Source organism: Halyomorpha halys, unplaced genomic scaffold, assembly GCF_000696795.3.
Source record: "Halyomorpha halys isolate HHAL.00 unplaced genomic scaffold, Hhal_1.1 Scaffold421.1, whole genome shotgun sequence".
In the NCBI taxonomy this organism is placed as follows: domain Eukaryota; kingdom Metazoa; phylum Arthropoda; class Insecta; order Hemiptera; family Pentatomidae; genus Halyomorpha; species Halyomorpha halys.
The window spans coordinates 182,428-196,954 of record NW_027109834.1 but is presented as its reverse complement, the minus strand read 5'-3'; positions in this window follow the sequence as shown (position 1 = coordinate 196,954).

Sequence of the window (14,527 nt, the reverse complement as noted above, 5' to 3'; positions counted from 1 at the left end):
TATTTTTATATTTTTTTTACGTGTATATATAACAATAATTAGAACATTCACATTTAATTTTCCTTCACATATTTTTACAAACATTATAACATTACTACATTATACAAACATTATTACAGTATAAAGATATTAAAACTTATAATGATTTAAACTTGGACTAAAAGAAGCGAACCTATAAAATACCACAGGCAAAGCAGAATTTCCGGAGCGATTTCCCCTCCTGACTCACGAACTCCTTCAATTTCTTCCTTCTATGGCAGCTAGTAAGATATTCGTCCAGTAAACTAATCTGTGAAGTATATAAGTGTAAAAAGATCGTTAAATAGTGTATTTAAGTGATTTATTTTATAAATTAATTCGAGATGAGAGAAGTAGTCTCAGTGAGGTTAAGTAATTTCTATTATTTTTTTAATAAAATATCATATAATATATAATATCATGTATCATATAAAAAAATTTAATTATCATAATAAAATTTAATAAATTCTTAAATGATGATTGGAAATTTCATTCATCGCAGTTCAGCTCAGAAGCGTTTTTGACTAACTATTGATCGATTATTTTAATTATCCACTTTATTTCTTATGACTTTAATTTTCTTAATCTAAGAAGTCAGATTTATACAGTTTATATTAATTTTGTAATTCGTTAATCAATAAAAAATAATTATTCGTGAATGAAATATTGGGTTGACACACATGGAATGCCATACTTTTTAATATTAATGTTTTATGTTATTTGTTGATTTCCCTCAAATTATTTATAATCTTATAATGAACAATCGTTGAGCTTCTGCTTACCAACAGTACTAACATAAAGGTTTTACTTTTATTTCAAATGAGATAACGTGAGTTCAAATTTATCGTGTTCATGTAAGCAACATCATACCCAGTCATGTAAGCAACAAAATACTGTTACCTGTTACCACTGATCACATACTGACTTCATGTAAACGTTTAAAGATAAATCAAGTAATATTTTTAACAACATAGCACTGTTTTGTTTAAGTTACATTAAATGAATGCTACCTGCATAGAAATATGTTTATATATCCGCTTACATAGCTTAAAACGTCGTTCTGAAATTTTAATGTTCTCTTAAATTCGATCTCAATTTATTTCGCATCTGAAGGCTGCCGCTATATTTTATTTTTGCTCACAATTCCCATCTCTAACAGGGTTTATTGTAAGTTCCTACTGAATCATTATCATGATCAACTTTCAATTAAATGTTGTCCAAAATATATTCATGTTGGTTTCAATATAAACTCAGAAACATTTCTTTCTGATATATTTGTTAACGTCCTGATGTAAATTAATTTTGTAGAAAGCTTCTACTTGATATGATTTTGTAATTGCCATGCATTGGAGAAACATTATTATATTAAAAAATATTTTACATTAATTTTCATATATTTGTTATGGAAAAATATTTTACTGCATTAAACAAATGATTTCAATAATTTTTTATCGTGTTACAGAAATAGGCTGTAAAATATTTCAAAATATGTATCTGGAAATTCATCATTAATTTTAATAACGTACGAGACTCTGAAACCTGTGCCACTTGAACAGCGGTTTTAGACGTGTTGTTGGGCCACAATTTTCATGGTTATTTTTTTCACACAAGTTTTCTGAAAAAGAAAAATGGCATGTTCGTTTGTTTTTTGAATTACCATTGTCGTGGTTTGATATCGATACGCACTTTTGTTCAAGAAGAATCGTTTGTATTTTATTGTGATTAATTATCGTCATGATTTCAAAACTAGATCTTATAATCGGAAATAGGGCATTTCATGTTCTATGTTAAATAATTTTCTATAGTTCATTTTACTGTTTCCGTGATTTGTCTCATTATCGTATCATCTTTTTGGGCAAGATAATGGGTGCAAAAATTTCAAATATAAATTTTACCCGATAAAAAAAGATTTATGTGCTTTTTTAGAAAAGTTTCTGTAATTTGAAAACTTATAGGGAATTTCGGCATTGTCAAATTAAAAAATTAACGCTTCTTTAACAAAAACTGTTGTAAATTTTAATTTAATCGTATTGTAAAATTCAATGTTCAATGTAAAAATAAAATGTACATTGAATGATCAACGACTATAATCTACAAAAAAAAACCTTAGTTTTAATTTCTGTCATTTATTTTTCACTGAATATGCTGAAATCTTGTCATGTTAAGAGTTGATTATTTAAACGAGGCTTAAAAAAATAGTAGAAAAAATCTGGTTTCACTTCAATACTTTTACGTCTTAAATCGGACCCATTAATATCACTTTTATCTATCAGGAAGAATAACAAATAAGTTACTATACATAAATCAAACAAATTAATAAAGAATTGAGGCATTCATCAATGAGAACTACTAAGTAGTAAAAAGTTCACTGACTCCTAGGAGTCAAATGACATCGAGAGTGAACGCTCAGCAATAAATCTTCTAAAGAGGCGCCTCCGATTAGCATCTCGAAAAAAATTAAAAAAAACAAAAACAAGATTTGACCTCGTGTTTTAGTATTTAAAATTCCGGAAATTTAACGAAGCCAGTGTTAGCCATGCGCATAAAGCGGTTTTATGCAAATGTACTACGGAAGCCGACCCCTTTAAGTTATATTCGATTTCGTTAACGGCTGGTTGTTCTTGTTCTAATTTCAACGATGTCAGTTTACATTTGTAAACATAATTATGTTTTTTAATGTTAGAATTTCTCAAAATGTCTGAGGGTTGTCATACAGGTGATTGATTTAAAAATACAACATTTCACTTATTTAGTTTAAAAAAAAAAAAAACAAAGATTATTCAGACAGAATATGAATTTATTTCTTATTTTATAAACGTGAATATTTAAGATATTACTTAATAGATAGTAAAAATATAAATTTAAATCGAGTTACTCCGTTAAAAGCAAAAACAGACATATCACTGTTTTCTTTGAATAGTCGCACATGTGGCAAAAAAGTATTTCTTTTTGTTTATGTGTTGTACCTATTCTATTAGTACAAGAGCGCAAGAGGAGAGAAGCAGTTATCTCACCCCGATTTTTTATCACTTTAATGAAAACTATGTATAATTAATAGTCAAAATTGATGAGTCTGCCAAGTATAGGTAGGGGGAATAAAAAAATGACAGCTGTCAAAGCGATAAAAAAAAATGATTTTCATTCGGAGCTCTATATCTTAAAAAGTAGAAACTACACAAGAAAACCTAAGAGAACGTCATTTAAAGAAGAGTAAATTTTCTAAAATATGAGTCCACATAGAGTTGTTTAGGTTAAATAGTTTTCGAGATATAGCTTTTTAAAAATCTCAAAAACCATTTGACGTACAGATATCTATTAGCACTCAAATTTAAGCTAGTTTAATGAGCTATAAAGTAGTTTATAATGTTTATCTTTGTAGGAGTAATAGTAGTTTACATGTGATTTGCTAAAATAAATTGACTTATAGTTGTTCGGACAAATTTTCATTTGCCAAATTTATATTCATATGAGAATATCATAAAAACTACTACCCCTACGAAAATAAGTGTCATAAACTGCTTTATAGTAAGTTAAATTACCTTTTTTTTTTTTTGTGTGTTGGCAGACATATGTGTGTCTTATGGATCTAGAGATATATTTTTTCAAAAATCTAACATTTTATACGAACAACTAGAAATTAACATTTTGTGAGTTTATTTTGTCAAATATCATAACATCTAGTACTCCTACAAAGATAAATATGATTAACTGTTTTGTAGTAAATTTAACTAGCTTTAATTTGAGCGATGGCAGACATCACTACGTCCAATGGTTTCTGAAATAAAGTTTTTCATATATCAAATTTATTGTCCGAACAACTATAAATCAATTTATTTTAGCAAATTTCATGTAAACTATTACTCCTACGAAGATAAACATCATAAACTACTTTATAGCTCATTAAACTAGCTTTACGTTGAGTGCTGATAGACATCATAGACGTCACATAGTTCCTGAGATATAGATTTCTCAAAATATGAACTACCTACTTATCATTCAGTAGAGATTTAAGAAATTTTTGTTTTTAAAAGCTATATCTCGAGAAATATTGGACGTAAATAGCTTTTTTAGTGCTAATATTTCAGAAAATTTACTCTTCTTTAAATAATGTTATCTTAGATTTTTTATTTATAGTTAAGTTTTTTAAGTATTAAGTTTTTAAGATATAGACCTCCGAATGAAAAATCAATGTTTTTTTAAGGTTTTGAAACTGCCGCCATTGTTTAATCCCCCTACCTATACTTGGCAGACTCATCAATTTTGACTAGTAATTATACATAGGTTTGATTTAAGTAATCAATATTTGGGGTGAGATAAACCTTTTTTTCTTCCCGGCTCTTGTACTATATAGGTTGTACAGTCGAAAGGGTTTACATTGTGACAACCACTACTAACTTCCGGAAAGTCTGTAGGACTACCTCAGTGGAGAAAGTAATAGTAATAGTTTTAAGATGTGTCACTTATTCAAGCAAAGTAGTTGTACTTACCGTTTTTTAATATTGCTCGATTTAACTATCTTAAAGTTTCCTCTTCCCGTTTTAAGCTAATATTTCAAAAGTAACATAGGACAGTCGCTTCCTATCTTCTATTATCTACCCGCTAAGGGACCTTAGCCAGACGGGTCCGGCGGTGATTCATTGCCTTTATTTTCGTGTTATGATCTCTTCTGGTGAGATAGTGCCATGTCGAAAATCGACCAACCTACTCGCTAAAATTGTCTGTTTAAAGTCAGATAAGTAAGGCTACCATGGAGGATGGGCGTGGAGGGTTTCATGCCGTTTTTCAATTTCAGTCACTTTTTTAAATATTGCTCGACTTAACTATCTTAAAGTTTTCTCTTCCCGTTTTAAGCTAATATTTCAAAAGTGATATAGGACCGTGACTCCCCGGAGGTCTTAGCGGGGCGGGTCCGGCGGGAAAGGATTGCCTATTATATAGATTGCCAAATAATATGTAGAAAGATTAAAACCCATACATGTGCCCATGCTGGAGACAACTGTTACAAGGCGCACTCAACACATAGGTCCTACGTAACACTATTGCGCCGCAGTGTGCTGTGGTATTATTAATACGGTAATTTGGCGTAATACACGGCAATTTATTCATTAATTTTTTTTATTTGCATCAGAAGTTTTATTGTAACAAGGCAACACGTTGTTTTAGTATTTTCGTAAATATGACAAATCAGTTGTTTGGATTAGAGATATGCTATATTGGGCGTTTTAAGTTCTGTATCGAGCGAGCGAGACCGATTTTCTGCTATTGCATATGTACTGAAAAATAATATTAGGTAGAAAATTTAAATATGTAATATTAACCATTAATTTTACACTATAAGATCTAAATTCATGTATTTATACATTATTTTACCAAGTCAATAAATTGAGTTGGTACTAAACCAGGTCAATAAAATGACCTTAAACTAACGTTTTTCATTACATTAATGAGTTCATTCATTTTATTGGTTTCATATTAATACCCAAATAATTTAAATCAAATAACTGCTAGTGACCATGGACACTGCAACGTGTTTGAAACGTCTGGAAATGACAAAAAAATGTTAAAATATACCTGATGAATCCCTTCATGGTTGTTAAATTCAATTTGTAACAATCACGAAAACCTAAGAAATCATTTATTTTATTTATTACTATTATTTTTTTTTTTTTTTTTTTGTGGCTGGGTACACCAGTGTTTTTGGCACCTACGAAAAACAGGTTAGGTACCACTGGCCTAGAGTATTTATATGCCCCTGTTATAGGAGGAGTAAAATAAATAGCTTCCGAAACACTAAAGAATGCTTGAGCAGATATCTTCTCAACTTAAGAAATATCCACTTACATTTATCTCACTTGTGTAGTTATGCGATTGAATAGAGTTGAATAGAATAGCTTGATAACTATGAGTTTTAATTACATATGAAAGACCAGAGAGCAGATTGATATTGAAGATGCCAGCAATTAAACAGAGTAATTTACATGTATGCAATTAAACAGAGAAATGTATTCTGTTTTTAGATGTTTTATTTTTACATTAATTCTTTAACTTTCAGGAATTTGTACCCTTTGTTTTACTTCTTTATGCTTTATGTTATCCTAACAACGCTTTGAGCTCTTCAGCCTATTTTCAAACTTTAAAAATAAATGAACTTACAATCTATAATTTTATAGTTAATATAGAGTTATAATCAACGAATTTTAGATTTCATTTTAATAAAAACATTTTTTTACTCATTAACATAGAAATAATTTAATATTTAACTTTATTTTTTATTTTTTTTCATACCCTCCTGTAATGATGTTAGTGGGTATTTGGTACATACATATAGGAGGTATGCTATATGTATAGCTGGGTGTTAAGGTGTTAACTTTATGTACATTCACTAAACTAATTTATAACCATTTAAGAATCTAAAATTCTTTGAGAATAAGCCGAATTTCCAAGTTACTGTTCTTATTTTTTCCTAATCTTACTGTTAATTTATGGACATATGTCATTTTATATTGAAACCATTATTTATATATTCCAAAATGAATACAAGTCCTATTTTTTCTAAGTTCTGTTTTCCAAAACTGTTTTTACAATTGAAAATCATTTTGTTTTAAGTGATTATTAATATTTTAATTTGATTTATTATAAATTCATAAATTACATTTTAAAATTTCTTTTCTCTTCGTTTGAAGCCCGATTTGTTTAGTTCTACTTTTGTATATTGCGTATTGATTTTAATTGTTTTGCATTACTCATTAATATTGTATTAAAATCTATTTTATTTATTATGTCCACATAATGCTACCCAATTCCCTCCATATCAGATTTAAAATTAACTACTATTTTTTTTTAACTTCATTCAAATTAAATTCATGGTTATTACTCATGATATGTTTCGCTAATACTGTGTTATTAATATAATATAATACAATGAATTTAGTAGTTGTCCTAAATTCATTACAAAAGACTGAACTACATAACAGTTATAAAGCGTATTTGGACATATGCAGTTGAGTTTTGGGGCTCCATTAAACCTTTGAACTCCTCTCGTTTTCAATTCAAAATCTTTCGTAAAATCTTGAACACTCCTAAGTTTTTCACAAATAGAATCATACATAAAGACCTTAATGTTTCATATGTAAAAGATCTCGCCTGAACTAGATATCAATCCGTCCATTATATACTCCCTAACCACCAAAACCCTCTAGTTTCTAACCTTTCTTCTTTTATTTCTGACAATCCTCTGAGATACCTGCAAAGAAGATGGGCTCAAGACCTTCTAGTGTAGAAATATTATTTGAATGCTACCAATGGGTAGTTACTTTACATCCCTGTATCACTCCATTTTGATCTTACATCCAATTTACTAGATGTATTTTTATGCAAATACAGTTGTAAATAGCAATAAATAAAAAATAAATATTAGTTCTATGTTGATTTATTCAATTTTTTTTTTATTTGACATCTCACCTGTGTAGCACTAGTTATTACATTGTTTACAGTTAATTTTATTGATATAATTTTGCCAATTTTTTATAGGCTCCTTACAAAGCCTTTAGAAATTGACTTGTGTATGACATTGACATGTAACTTAAAGACCATAAATTCCTGAGAAATAAAAGATTAAAGTTTTAACAAAAAAAAAAATTGGAACTTTAGTTGTATTACAACTGATTATTTATATTTAAAACAGAGAAATGTAATTAGGATGAGAGAATTCGGATGAGAAGTCCAATATAACTTGAAGTTTAATAAAAGAATAAATGTGAGGGGTTTAGAGCGATAGTGGTGTAAGTCAAGTTTGGTTCATTTCAATTAAGTAATCGGTTTTAAATATATTTACATAACTGCGGTTTTGAACTTACAATTTTGACTAGTAATATCAATTACTTAATGAACCACTCTAATTGTAACAATGGTCCAAAATTACAATTACTAGTTGAACTGAAGTATACTCAATTACTAATAACAGTCAAATGTAAGTACAATTACTTTTCGCCTAGCACTGATTTAACTGCAAAAGTCGTATCTTCATCTTTAGCAAATAGTATTGTAAACATAAAGACCTCTCATTTTGTATAAGATGTGTGACATTGAGAAAATTTTGTGACATAAATTTAGTTTGTTATGGTTTTTAGAATCATACACAACACATGAACGATAGAAAATTACTTGTATGTATACTACCATATATTATATGGAGAATACTACTTCTGTTCTATTATGTGTTGGAAAGAATAAAAAAAAAATGTAATTACTGATGATATACAATTATTCAATCTTTATTGACCGTTACTGTATATTTTGAACCTCCACGTAGTTTTCTAAATTTTTTTAAAAATTATAATCATTTTTTGAAATATTTAGCCTTCTTTGCTCTGATCCGAACAATTTATTCCAACCACGTTTTCCATTAATGTGATTTTTTTTTTTTTTAAATAGGAAAGATCGGCTACCTGAGCCAAAAAGCAATCGCTTTTTTGAATACTTGAGTCATTATCGAATCGAACTTTTTTCAAAAAAGTAGAGAAAGCATACAACAAGTATAAAAATCCTAAATCATAGTTAGTTGCTATTCCGGGAGCATTTCATGCTAGCCATCTAGAGGGACTTCCAACCCGATTTTATTAGCTCGAATGACTTACTTCATAGAATGCTCAATATGATAGTCAATTTAGTTTAATAGATGCCCCCCATTTCATGCATGCCATGTTTTATAACGTCTCAAGAATCCCAAGCGAACGGTTATGCGGCTCAACACAGATAGAGAGTGCCTAGTTCAATTACCTTCCTTATATGCTAAAGAGAATCATTACTTAGCAGTAGGTTGCTATTTTTTTTAATATGTGACGTTTATGATTTTCTCCCTATAAACTTCTGGATATCTATATGAAATTCCGTATTGAATTTTATAGTAGTTCGATTTCTATTCTTATTTGACGGAGATAGTGTAGAATGAAAGAGGGAACTTGATTAGTACTGGCTTCATTATTCCTAAGATAGTTTTTTATAGATTTTATTGCTATACAAATTACTAGTTTTATTACTAATCATATATATATATATATTAAAAAGGATCCGGAATAAATTTTCAAACTTATTGCGATAATAAAGCATGTTACTTGATTTCTTTAGTTTCAAATCAACATACAAGATAATACCAGATCTGGACTTCAAAGTGAATTCACTTTTTTCTTCTTAATTCTATGAGATAAGTGCACCAGTTATTGCCAGATCAACCTTTTAACATTTAGATTTTGGTGTCAAAAACTGTATCAAAAGTGACACCGGTTGCAAGCAAAATTGTCTTCAATGCGAGCATCCTCAGCCCCACCCATTTAGGATGCATTCATCTTCATAATAAAACAATGTTTTTTTTCTTTGTTGTATAATTGAAACTTAAAAAAAAAAGTTTCATTTTGCAACCATCATAACCCTTCACCGTAAACCTACCGACTGCCCTACAGTCTCCTTTAATAATGTTGATCTTAGCCCTGTTGAACTGATCCGCTACCTTGGATAAAATACAAACCTGGAATCCTCACACAAGACTGAAAAGACAGGAAACTGCGCGTCGATTTCGACTATTACAGCACTTATTGAACAAATGGTCTATATGACTGTAATAAGTCCAATCTGGACATACGGAGTCGAGCTTTGGGTTCTACTAAACCTTCGAATTCCTCTCGTATCCAATCATTGCAATCCAAAATCCGCCATAAAATCGTCAATGCTCCTTACTTTGTCACAAATAAAATCATAAATAAAGACCTTAATGATCCATATGTAACCGATCTAGCCTGAACCTGATATTATTCCTTCAATTACAAATTCCATAACCTCCCAAACCCACTAGTTTCTAGCCTTGCTTCCTCTTCCATTCCTGACAATCCTCCGATGCGTCGTAAAAGAAAATGGCCATGAGAAATGCTAAAGTAAAACGCCATTAGAGTGCTACGAATGGGTAGTTTCTCTACACGCCTGTAACACAATTTTAACTGAGATAAAATTTACTAAATGTATTATAATGTACAGTTTTAAATAGCAATAAATAAATTTTTAAAAAATTTAAGATATTTTCCTACCAAGGTTATAAGATGATTTTCTGCGATATTTGTGACAGGAAAACCAATTTACACAGATTTTTTATTTTTTTCTACTATTGAATCGTCTTTGTGGTTCACTGTGGGCCATAAAAAAGTAAAATTTAAAATACTAATGTCACTTATACCCCTTAAAATCGGATTGACTTGTTTACTATTTCTCAGTCCATTTATATTTAGGTAGTTGGTGCTTGGTGCTTTAATTAACTTTTTGGTGTTTTAAAAAGAATAGTCATAAAAAATTAACTTTATAAAATTAATATTGAATTTATATATTTAGCTCTATGTACGTGTGACGATGGAAGATGAATTCACCATATTTGATATATAATAGATACATATAAATCCACAATTTACTAAAATGTTCTACATATCACTAAAATGCCAAGTCAATAATGTTGCAACATACGTTAGTTTTTAACAGAATTTTCGTTTGAGTCCTTTGATGAAAGCTTGAAATTCAGGTCGAAACGTCACAAATAAATAGATAAGTTTCGTTTATTTGTGTATTTTTTTGTTGACCGTACCAGCACCACTTTAGTTAAAATAAATCGGTAAGGCTCTGAAAACAACGGTTACGATATTTTTTTTTTCACAATGTCGAACAGGTCGTTATAAGCGATATTCAGTGTATGTATCATTTAACTGATTTTGTCTCTTTAATATAAGAGTTATAAATTATAAAACTATTTTGGAATTTCGGTGTAATGCATAATTACATTATTTTAAAAAAATCGTGACAACATTTAATAGTTATCAGAGAGAAGATGCTAAAGACTAAAATAAAAATAATTATTAATAAAGTTTTTCAGTTATGTAAGCCATTAATTTGATAGTAACGACATATAAATAAGAAATTAAAATTTATTGAAGTGATTTGACAGAATTTACTCTATTTTCTTTCACTAAATAAATGAGGTCTGGCCTATTTCATACAATACTAATACTAGGTCAGACTCATAAAAAGATTGAAGTAAGAAATGTCAACCATGTACAGAGACAACTGCAGACTGTTTACGACTCATGACAAGAGCACGATGATTATTGTAAAAATCCCTCTTGTAAGAAAATGCTAATGCTATGCAAATGATGGACATTAGCTGTTTGGCCTAAAAGATCCCTCCGATAGTCGTGCGGACCGTAGCATCACAATTGCACAAGTAACAAAGAGAGGGTTATTGCCGTCCTAGGCAGCTAATTGGGAATCTGTGTCCCTGAGAGGTGGTGATAGTGGCGGCACTTTCTCCCTTTGGCGGCGCGGTGGGCTATCTTAGGGTCATCGGTTCGCTCTGCCCGTGGTGTTTCGGAGGGATAAATAGTCGGTCCTCTCTTGTCTTATTTATTATATCGCCCACCCACTGTGTTCCCCTGACAATCTTGATCATGGAAGTAAGTGTTCTTTCTCGTTCCTTTTTTTTTTTCCTTGCGATCCAACACCCTTTTTTGGATTCCTTTCTTTAAAGGCGAATTCGCGAATGACCGACTTTCAACGTCTTCTAAACGGATAGGAAACACAACTGCATACGAGTCAACCTCCTCGAGAGATCCTTGGACTCGTTCCATTTCTGGGGATTTCGTTAAATTAATGTTAGCTATTTAAAAGTTTCGTCTAAAATACCAAGAGTTTTATCTCCGGACTTTATATGGCTATGCGCCCGTCGTGAAATATGGAACCTATTTTTTTCCTGGTCGTTGTATGAAATAGCGCTGGAGCGAAAATCTTATTCAAGGCTTTGTGGAACGGTGTTTCTATGTTTCATGTAGCTATAATATATGTCCTTGTTTTTGTGAGTCAAGTAACTTATTGCATTGTTAATGCAGTTCTGTTTTATTGATTTAGAAATGTCCTATTGTTCTTAAATGGGACAGATCTTTATTATCAAGAATAAAAATATTAATAAGAAAATATTTACAATACGAAATATGATAATAAGATACTGAAGAGTCTCTAAAGCATCTAAACAATTGTTCAATTATCAGTTAAGACTTATTTCATTGATAGGTTTGTCACTATCTAATTCAGTGTTATTATTATTATTATTATTGATAAATATCATCCATCAATGAATATCATTTTAGCAATTAAATTTTTAAATATTGATGACAAAAATGCATGTATACTATTCTATTTTTTAAATAAATCACATATCAAACAAGTAACTGTAGTGATCAATTAAAATTCTATTGTAATATTTTATAAGTTGTCAGTTACTTTGAAATGATGGTTTAATCATTAGATAAATTTGGGCTTTAGTTAAACTATTTTTATTCATAATGATATTTGTTTATTGATGAAAAAATAATAATTATCAGAATTAATAAAGAGGTTTAAACCAAAACAATCTCAAATGCCTGACTGAGCTAGTGTCCCACAGGATACACGACTTTCTGTTTGATGTTTTGTATTTTAACGGAGTAAATCAGGCTTATTGAGCTCTGTTATACTTAAATTATTATAAAAGAAATGTGCACAATTTTAGGGCATTATGATTATATTTATGCAAGAAAAACAAAGTAATTTATGTGTAATTTTGTGAAATATTTATTTATTTTAATATTAGAAAATATAAGCAGAATTTTATTTTTTAAGATTTCTGGTTTGACTCTGTTAAGGGCTAATAGGTACGGTTTTGTTTTCGTTTTTTACAATGCAATGTATTGATGAATTACTGTAAAATTTTAATGAATGAAAAAAAACTTAATTTTTTTCCATTACATTAAAAAAGTCCCAGTTATACAACCCTATTACTAAGAACTCACTGCTTTAAGTCATAGAGTAAGGAAGAAGTGAAAGAAGAAGCTGCGATGTAAACACAAAGCGTGGGTGAGCTCTATATAGCCATGTGACAGGAACGGCTACGTCAGATCATGGTCGTTGGCTACGCCTTCATAACCTGTCTTTCTTTTTTGGATTTTTCTTTCTTTTTTTTTTTTATCTTTCACTTTCAGCTGATAGTGCGCTACCTTAGAAGGACACAGCCGTAAAGTATCTAGTTGTATATGACTTATGCACTGAGGATTTTCCATTGCAATATTCAGTCGAATCAAATTGTACGGCCTCTTCAAGGCCAATTTTTTTTACAGTGTGGTTATGTATACAACTTATGGCCGAATAAAAATCACATAAATTTTATACTTATGTTAATGAAATAGAATTAATTAAACGATTAACTTATAGAAGCCTAACTACAATTTTGCTCTTTTTTTTCATGATTACTCCTACATTTCAATTTTAAGAATTTATAATATCTCAGTAACGTACAATTAATAACCAGGATATTAATTTTTATTATCTCATATTGTTTATTTTTTATCATTTACTGTAATAAAAAAATTATATATTAACCTTACTTATTTCATATATGAACTAATTTCATACATTAATCATATATGTTGTCAATATTTCATATATGTATATATTCATATTTACCAATTGTAACATATTCATGTTTAGTTATCTTATTTATATCGCTTTTGATCACGATATTCAAATTTTATTTTATATGTTATTCCATTATATACTCCTTTCCTTCATATCACATATATTTTTACTAAAAATTCAGGCTCTTGAGTTAGAAGCCTAAACTGAGGACGTTTAAGCAGTCACCTCTACAGTCGCAAAGATATACAAATATTTGATGCGTCTTTCTTTTCGATCTTGAAATGAAGTGAGAGTGTTCGGCGAGACTACAAGCTAATCGCCGAGTGAGTACCAATGAATATCCAAGGAATTTGAAAACGTTGATTCGGGATGATACAGTAAGGTCTCTCGTCCACTAGGACGGGAAAGCTGCGAAATCAATGCGTCCGAAATCGCAAGAACGATCCAAAAACGTGGGTCGGTGAGAGACCGCATCCACAAGATAGAGGCCTAACAGAATGAAAGAAACAGTGGTGAAAATACTTCCCAACCGTCAGACCACGCTTAATCACAGGGTCCTCCTAGAGAACTAGATCTTACCATTTCTAATCGAGGATGAAGGTGCTGCTTGAGCATGGTAACAACTCCTTATGCCCTATTTGCTTCCCCTCCCCCCCCACCTGATACCTCCCCACAAGTTCACATTCAGGAGTTGCACTTTTTTGAATGATGATTTAAAAAAATACAGCTATAATCTGCTAAAGTACAGATATCATAAAGGTGCTTCACAAAATAGTTACATTTACTTATTCGATGAATATTAATTGATAAATTATGGGACAACTTGACACCATGGAAGCTGTACAGACTACGACATCTCCTCCAGAAATGAGAATGCTCATGAGGGCTATCTTATCGGATAAGGCTCAGGTTTCAGAATATTTACGATTTTTTGGTAACATTTAGGCGGAGTCAAAAACAACATTCTTCCAAGGAAATTAATACTCGGTGACATCTTCGACAAGAATGTCAATCTTCAAGTGTCAGAGACCTA